This window comes from Dromiciops gliroides, chromosome 4 (genome assembly GCF_019393635.1).
Source record: "Dromiciops gliroides isolate mDroGli1 chromosome 4, mDroGli1.pri, whole genome shotgun sequence".
Taxonomy (NCBI): domain Eukaryota; kingdom Metazoa; phylum Chordata; class Mammalia; order Microbiotheria; family Microbiotheriidae; genus Dromiciops; species Dromiciops gliroides.
The window spans coordinates 323,534,715-323,544,513 of record NC_057864.1 but is presented as its reverse complement, the minus strand read 5'-3'; positions in this window follow the sequence as shown (position 1 = coordinate 323,544,513).

Here is a 9,799-nt window from a genome sequence, read left to right as displayed (position 1 = left end):
AAGCAAAGCAAACAGACATCCAAGTTTTTCCTCTCAATCAAGGGATTTGGGTTTTAGCTTTAGGCATATGTCATAACAAATATGTTAGGAGTTATTTTGCATGATACATGCACTTAAAATATTTATGTAGTCAATTACTTTCTATATACTTGGCGGTGGAGGAAATGCCAGTGTTTGAAGAGGACATAGCTGGGTATATGAAATCATATCTCAAATAACTCTCGTTATTTATGGCAAATCCACATTTTATTAATGTTTGTCCTGTGTTCCCACACTTGAGAAGCACAAATAGAAGCAGCTATATTTGGCCATAAGATGGATCATAGACACAAAAGAGGTATATGATTCAAAGAGTGGAGGAGGATGCTGAAACATGGGTGGTGTGGATCTTTATCCTTTGCTTCAAGAATCATCACTCTTGGGGTAACTTGTCTGTATGGGCTATGGGACATCAGATCATAGGGCTTCTCTGGGGATGGAACTCAAGCTTACTAACAGTTTCATAATTTTGAGTTCCTGAGTACTATCAGATAACTTTTTCTTAAAAACAGGATGATACATACTGTCTTATTTGAAACTAATGAGTACCTTCTGAGAGTGCTATGTACTTACTAAAAGAGCTCTGGAGGATACAACTATGATAGTTAAGCACCGACTATGTGCAAGACACCATGTTAGGTTATAAGAAATCAAAGATAACAATAAAATGATTCCTGCCTCTAAGGTACTTCATTTCTATAAGAAGTAGAATTCATTCAGGTAAATGAAATGAAAGAGAAATCCCAAATCCCTGTGTTTTTCAGATACTGATATCATATTCCAGAATGTTGGAACCATTCTAGGAATTGAGGAGGCAACTGTAAAGCATTATTTGTAAACTATGTTGTTCCACACTCATAGAATCTATATAAGTCACATGAAGAGGTCTCTTTTGAGCACACAAAATGCCAGCAAACAGCCATTGGTCCCAATGTCTTATTATACTTACTTTTGCAATAGAAAACTCCAGATATGCAGCTTCTCAACCAGGCAGAGTGTTAGCTAAAGTGGCCTCTGGAAAGCTCATGAAGATCTCTGGCACTTTAAACAACATTTATACAATTCAGGTACCCCATAAACAAGGGAGGAAAGAATTTACCCAAAGACTCACATTTGATGCAAGCAGCTTCTCCCTGTGATTTATGAAAGGATGAAAGACTAGGAATAAATTCTATATCATGATTTTTTTCTCCAACAAATACATACATTGAATCCAAAAGAAGCAGAACAGGCTGCCAGGGATGTTTGAGGGTATCCTCCGACTTCAGCTCTGTGGGAGAAACATGAGCATCAGTTTGTTTTTTCTAGGTCTTGTGACATGCAAAGATCTAACTCCCACTCTGCTGCTGAATAACCACTCTCCGTCCAAATATATTTATGCACTGTGGATTGTAAATCTCCTGTTGGAAGTCCCTAAAAGAGAATTCAGCCTGATGTATAGATTGAAATTTTCAGCTGAGAACCACCTACACCCACTCACATTCACACACCCACATGCACATACTTGGCATGGATAAATATAGCATGCACTGTACTAAACCTTGAGACTATTTCAGTCCAACATTCTTTAAAAAAAAAAAACTAACTAAAAAAACAAACAAACAAACAAAAACTCCTTTTTGGTTGTATGATAAAGATGGCTGACTGGAAGGCTCTAGTCATCAGATGGTCATACTAAAGTCATTAGCTCAGGGTAAGAATCCAGTCTGGGGCTGCCACTGAGGGAGTATGTCCCCACTGCTCTCTTCCTTCATTTTCTTCACCCTGAGGAAACTCTTGGCATTTGAGCCCAGAGATGATTCATCAAGGCAATTATCTGTTTTGGGGTCCCTACCACAGTGTTGGGAGTCCCTGGGCACATTCTCTGGGGACCCCCAAACTCCACAACTATAGAGTGACATGAGGCAGGGAATAAAGGGGGCAGTTGAAGGAGGAAACCAAATAAACTTGACTTGTCCAAATGTGATTTCATTGTTCTATAGAACTCCTAGGTGCGGAAACTCCCTCTACCAATACAGTTCAGCAGCACCTCTCCAGTTTAATAATCTTAGAGAGCTGACTTTAGCACTGAGAGATTTTGTGACTGGCCCAGGGTCACATGGCCAGCATACGTCAGGAAGAGAACTTGAGCATATGTCTTCCTGGTTTCAACATTATCTCAACTCACTACATGCCATGTCGATTCTGATAGATAAGACAGATATAGACAGACAGACATAGATATGTAGATACATACAGACATGTATGTATATATATATATATATATATATATGTGTGTGTGTGTGTGTGTGTGTATACATATATGTATATATTCTCATTCTAAGTCTAGGATTTTTCTATATAAAGAGATGTGTGTATGTGTATATATAAATATATACAGACATAAAAATATATAGATGTATATATTCTGATTCTAAGTCTAGGGTTTTTCTTATTTTGTTCCACTGTGTGATGCTGTCTGGATTCTAGTTCTATTTTTTTTAAATTATGTGACTACATGCCTGTGATTGTAGTAAAGGAGTGTGGACCCCACATGTGTAGAGAAACCCATGTGTTGTAAGGATATTGTCCTTGTGTGTGGCTTGAAGGGAAGCAGAACGGACATCTCTAGCTTCTGCTCCCTCCCCCTTCTCCAAGGGAGGTTTTTATTCCTAAGAGGAAGCAAGGAGGTTGGGGTTGAAGGCTACCACTCTGCTCAAATAGAAAGGGTACCAGTTTGAAGTCATATCTATCTGCTTCCTTAAACATATTTGTTAAGGGAATATGATTGGATTCCATCTAACTTTTTACTACTCTGTGATTTGGGGAGAAAGAGAACCCCAAGCTCTATAGGCAAGCTTGATCGTTTTCCCATCTAATGCCATTCCACAATGAACGCACATAGCTAATAGCAAACAACTCATTTAACCACATGGTAGCAAAACAGAAATCAGAGAAAGTATTACATAGGAGAATATATACTAGATAATACAGAATGAAGGAGCTCTCCCAATAGGAGTGAGAAAACTCAGTTCAAACAAAAGAAAGTATCCTAGATCTCATCCAAGGGGAAACTCCCCCAAGTTTCCAGAGTTGCAACAGGAATAGGGACACAATGGAGACTGCCTATTCCTCTCATGTCTCCCCAGAGTCTTTTCCTTCAGCAACCTGAAGTGGGGTTGTCCTCTTCCATTTTCTTTCTTATAGCTGGAAGCCGGAAATAACAGAATGAAGAGTCCCCAAAGGGGAACTGACTGAGAACTGAAGCTCTCACCTTTCACCAAATGTCTCACCCCTCTTCACACAGGGCAGGGATTTCATATACACCAAAATAAGGAGAGTCCCATAACACTGGGCTTTGGGATAGGGGTTACATGATATCACCACTTAGCCTCAGTTTTCTCATCTATTAAATTGTCATGACAACTCCTTCCTTCCACACAGTTATTGCAAGGAAAATGCATTATATGCCTCAAAGTAGTGTTCATTATTATGATCAAATAAGCTGTGGTGGTGATGCTTCACTGAGATGTAACTTTGGTGTATTGACAACTTTTAATTAAATGGAATTAAAATGGATTAGAAGCAGTTAGGAAAATTGAATGATTCAGCATGTGGGAATGAAGCAAGGTTTGAATAACAGATTAAATACAAGCAAGACCTCCTGGTGTTCAGTAGAGAAAAGCAATGAAATTTGCCCAGAGTATCTTCCTTTTTCCTCGGTCTGGGAAGTGAGGTGTTTTGTTTTCTTCATGGACTTGTCAGTTGCCTTTTTACCCTGTTTCTCTGTAAAAGTCCCATTGCTTCAATGGGATACGAAGATGACCTGGAGTTCTGGGTGGCTGTGCCCATTGAGCACAATTTCTAGCAGGTTACCAAACTGGAAAGGTTATGAATAAGGTCCCAGTGATAGAATATGTATTCTGTCTGAGGATCAGCCTATCTAAGACTGAAAACATAATCAATAAGCATTTATTAATTACCTACTATATGATGGGCACTGGGCTATGCTCTAGGGATTGAGACAAAAATGAAAGAGATGGGGTGGGGGGAGCCAAGATGGCGGAGAGGAAGCAGCAAACTGCCTGAGCTCTCCTTCTGTTCCCTCAAAAAGAACATTAAATCAAGCCTCTGGACGGATTCTGAAACTACAGAACCTGCAACAGGACAGAGAAACAAAATCCTCCAACCAGAGATAATTTAGAAGACTTCAGGAAAAGGTCGGTCTGACTCGGGCAAAAGGGAGGCCCAGAGCAGGGCAGCAACCCAGCGCCGAGGGGGTCAGGGCAAGTCAGCAGGAGCTGCGGGCCACAGCCGGACAACTGAGGCCCCTGGAACCTGGTTCAAAAATCTGGTGGCCAAGAAGGACAGTGGAAAAACCTACCTGCACCAGCCGGGAGGGAGACAAACAGGTCAGGCGGGAACGGATGCCAGGAGCAGGCACCTGGCTGGCCGAGCGCACATAGACAGGAAGTACAGGGCGGGGGATCTCCACACACCATAAAGGCCTCAGAGTAAAAAGCCGGTCACAGCACATATACCCCTGCACAAGAAGCCCAAAACAGGGACTCTGGTGCCCCGAGAGCAGACCTCAACTTAAAAAATAAATAAATAAGCTGCAATAATGAGTAAGAAGCAAAAAAGAGCCCTCTCCATTGAGAGCTTCTGTATCAATAGGGAAGAAGCCAACGCAAACTCAGATGAGGACAATACCCTCAAATTGCCTACACATGAAGCCTCACGAGGGAAGGTGAATTGGTCTCAGGAACAAAAAGCCTTCCTGGAGGAGCTCAAAAAGGATTTTAAAAATCAATTGAGAGAGGTAGAAGAAAAAATGGGGAGAGAAATGAAAGCAAAACAAGAAAACTATGAAAAAAGAATCAGCAGCTTGGAAAAGGAAGCACAAAGATTGACTGGCCAAATGGAAAAAAAAGTGCATAATTTCACTGAAGAAAACAACGCCTTAAAAAATTCAGTTGGCCAAATGGAAAAAAAGGTACCTAATCTCATTGCAGAAAACAATGCCTTAAAAAATTCATCTGGCCAAATGGAAAAAAAAGGTTCATAATCTCATTGAAGAAAACAGTGCCTTAAAAAATTCACTTGGCCAAATGGAAAAAAAGGTGCATAATCTTACTGAAGAAAACAATGCTTTAAAAATTAAAATTGGACAGTTGGAAGATAAGGAATCCATGAGACACCAGGAATTAGTCAAGCAAAATCAAAAGAATGAAAAAATAGAAGAAAATGTGAAATACCTCATTAGAAAGACAACTGATCTGGAAAATAGATTGAGGAGAGACAATTTGAGAAGCATTGGACTGCCTGAAAGCCATAACCAGAAAAAGAATCTAGACACCATATTCCAGGAAATTATTAAGGAGAACTGCCCTGATATCATAGAATCAGAGGATAAAATCATCATTGAAAGAATCCACCGATCACCTCCTGAAAGAGACCCCAAAAGGAAAACTCCAAGGAATATTGTAGCCAAATTCCAGAATTATCAGGTGAAGGAGAAAATACTCCAAGCAGCCAGAAAGAAGCAATTTAAATATCATGGAGCCACAGTCAGGATTGCTCAGGACCTGGCAGCTTCAACATTAAAAGACCACAAGGCTTGGAATATGATATTCCAGAAGGCAAAGGAGCTTGGATTGCAGCCAAGAATCTATTACCCAGCAAAAATGAGCATTCTCTTTCGGGGGAAAAGATGGACATTTAATGACATTGGGGACTTTCAATCTTTCCTGGTGAAAAGACCAGAACTGAATAGAAAATTTGATCTCAACATACAAGACTCAAGAGAAGTTTAAAAAGGTAAACAGAGGGGGAGAAAAAAAAAAAGGTTAACCTATTAGGTTAAACTGTTTATATCCCTACATGGGAAGATAATACTCATAACTCTTAAGAACTGTAAATGTATTTGGGCAGAGAGAAGGACTTTACACAGAGGGTATAAATATAAATTGTCTTTGATGTGATGATACAAAAAAAAAATTTTAAGGTGTTAAAAGGGAGTCTATGGGGAGGAGAGGAAAGGGGAGGTGGAAGGGGATGAATTATATCATATGAAGAGTGAAAAAAAAACCCTATTACAATAGAGGGAAAGAAAGGAGGGGTGAACATTGTTTCAACACTATTCTCATTAGATTTGATTCAAAGAGGGAATAACATATACGGTCATTGGGATAAAGAAACTTAACTCATTCTTTAGGGAATCAAAAGGGGAAGGGAAAGGGGGGACTGATAGAAGGGAGGACAAAAGCAAGGGAGAAAAGGGTAAAGAAAAGAGAGGGGGGTGATAAAAACAGAGGGCAGACTGGGGGAGGCAGGGGTAAGAAGTAAAACGTCGGTGAGGAGGAATAGGGTGAAAGAAGGGGGGGAAAGTACAAAGGGGGTAAACAGAATGGAGGGGAATAGACAGTCAGTAATAATAACTGTGAATGTGAATGGGATGAACTCCGCTATAAAACGGAAACAAATTGCAGAGTGGATTAAAAACCAGAATCCTACAATATGCTGTTTATAAGAAACACATTGAAGCAGAGAGATACACACAGAGTAAAGGTAAAATGCTGGAGTAGAATATATTATGCTTCAGCTAAAGTAAAAAAAGCAGGGGTAGCAATCCTTATCTCAGACAAAGTGCAGGCAAAAGTAGATCTCATTAAAAGAGATAAGGAAGGAAATTACATCTTGCTTAAAGGTACTATAGATAATGAAGTAATATCAATATTGAATATGTATGTGCCAAGTGGTATAGCATCCAAGTTCTTAAAGGAGAAGTTAAATGAGTTACAAGAGGAATTAGACAGTAATACTATACTAGTGGGGGATATGAATCTCCCCCTCTCAGAATTAGATAAATCTAGCCAAAAAATAAATAAGAAAGAAGTGAAAGAGGTGAATAGATTACTAGAAAAGTTAGACATGATAGATGTCTGGAGAAAATTGAATGGGGATATAAAGGGATATACCTTTTTCTCAGCAGTACATGGCACATTTTCAAAAATTGACCATGTATTAGGGCACAAAAACATCATAGTTAAATGTAGAAAGGCAGAAATAGTAAATGCATCCTTTTCAGATCATGATACAATAAAAATTACATGTAAGAAAGAGCCGGGGAAAAGTAGAATGAAAATCAATTGGAAACTAAATAATTTCATTCTAAAGAATGAATGGGCCAAACGAGAAATCATAGAAACAATCAATAACTATATCCAAGAGAATGACAATAATGAGACAACATACCAAAATCTATGGGATGCAGCCAAAGCAGTGCTTAGGGGAAAATTTATAGCTCTAAATGCTTACATGAATAAGAAAGAGAAAGAGGAGATTAATGAATTGGGCATGCAACGTAAAAAGCTAGAAAAAGAACAAATTAGAAATCCCCAATTAGATACTAAATTAGAGATCCTGAAAATCAAAGGAGAAATTAATAAGATTGAAAGCAAAAAAACTATAGAATTAATCAATAAAACTAAGAGCTGGTTTTATGAAAAAACCAATAAAATAGATAAAATATTGGTTAATTTGATAAAAAAAAGAAAGAAGAAAACCAAATTACCAGTATCAAAAATGAAAAAGGGGATGTTACCACCAATGAAGTGGAAATTAAATCAATAATTAGGAATTATTTTGCCCAACTGTATGCCAATAAATTTGACAATCTAAATGAAATGGATGAATATTTACAAAAATACAAACTGCCCAGGTTAACTGAAGAAATAAAATCCTTAAATAAACCCATATTAGAAAAAGAATTTGAACAAGCCATTAATGAACTCCCTAAGAAAAAATCCCCAGGGCCAGATGGGTTTATGGGTGAATTTTACCAAACAGTTAAAGAACAATTAATTCCAATATTATACAAATTATTTGGAAAAATAGGTGAAGGAGTTCTACCAAATTCATTTTATGACACAAATATGGTGGTGATACCAAAACCAGGCAAAGCAAAAACAGAGAAAGAAAATTATAGACCAATTTCCCTAATGAATATTGATGCTAAAATCTTAAATAAGATATTAGCAAGATTACAGCAAGTGATCACCAGGATAATACACTATGACCAGGTGGGATTTATACCAGGAATGCAGGGCTGGTTCAACATTAGGAAAACTATTAACATAATCAACCACATCAATAAGAAAACCAACCAAAATCATATGATTATCTCAATAGATGCAGAGAAAGCTTTTGACAAAATACAACATCCATTCCTAATAAAAACACTGGAGAGTTTAGGAATAGGGGGAGCTTTCCTTAAAATAATAAACAGTATCTACTTAAAGCCATCAGCAAGTATTATATGCAATGGAGATAAATTAGAGGCCTTCCCAATAAGATCAGGGGTGAAACAGGGATGTCCATTATCACCCCTATTATTTAATATTGTACTAGAAATGTTAGCTTTAGCAATCAGAGAAGAGAAAGGAATTAAAGGAATTAGAATAGGCAAGGAGGAAACAAAACTATCACTCTTTGCAGATGATATGATACGATATGGTATACTTAAGGAATTCTTGAGAATCAACTCAAAAATTACTTGAAACAATTAACAACTTTAGCAAAGTAGCAGGATATAAAATAAATCCACATAAATCATCAGCATTTCTATTCATGACCAACAAAGTCCAGCAGCAAGAGATAGAAAGAGAAATTCCATTTAAAGTAACAGTAGATAATATAAAATACTTGGGAGTCTACTTGCCAAGACAAACCCAGGAACTCTATGAACACAACTACCAAACACTCTTCACACAAATCAAATCAGATCTAAATAATTGGAAAGATATCAATTGCTCATGGATAGGCAGAGCTAATATAGTAAAAATGACAATACTGCCTAAATTAATTTACTTATTCAGTGCCATACCAATCAGACTACCTAAAAATCATTTTATAGAGCTAGAAAGAATAATAACAAAATTCATCTGGAAAAACAAAAAATCAAGAATATCCAGGGAAATAATGAAAAAAAATTCACAGGAAGGTGGGTTAGTGGTACCAAACCTGGAGCTCTACTATAAAGCGGCAGTCATCAAAAGTATCTGGTACTGGCTAAAAAATAGAGTGGTAGATCAATGGAATGGGCTAGGCTCAGGAAATACAGTAGTAAATGACACTAGTAATGTAGTGTTTGATAAACCCAAAGACTCCAGCTTCTGGGATAGGAACTCAGTATTTGACAAAAACTGCTGGGAAAACTGGAAGATAGTATGGCGGAAATTAGACATAGACCAACATCTTACACCTTATACTAAAATAAGGTCAAAATGGATACACGATTTAGACATAAGAGGTGATACCATAGGTAAATTAGGAGAGAAAGGAATGGTCTACCTATCAGATCTTTGGAAAGGAAAACAGTTTTTGACCAAACAAGAGATAGAGTATATTATAAAATGCAAAGTGGATGATTTTGATTACATTAAATTAAAAAATTTTTGTACAAACAGAAGCAATGCATACAAAATTAGAAGGGAGGCAGAAATCTGGGAAACAATTTTTGAGGCCAGTACTTCTGAAAAAGGCCTCATCTCTAAAATATATAGGGAATTAAATCAAATTTATAAGAACCCAAGTCATTCTCCAATTGAGAAATGGTCAAAGGATATGAACAGGCAGTTTTCTGATGAAGAAACCAAAGCTATCTATTCCCATATGAAAAAATGCTCTAAATCTCTAATGATTAGAGAGATGCAAATAAAAACAACTCTGAGGTACCACCTGACACCTATCAGATTGGCTAAAATGACAAAAAAGGAAA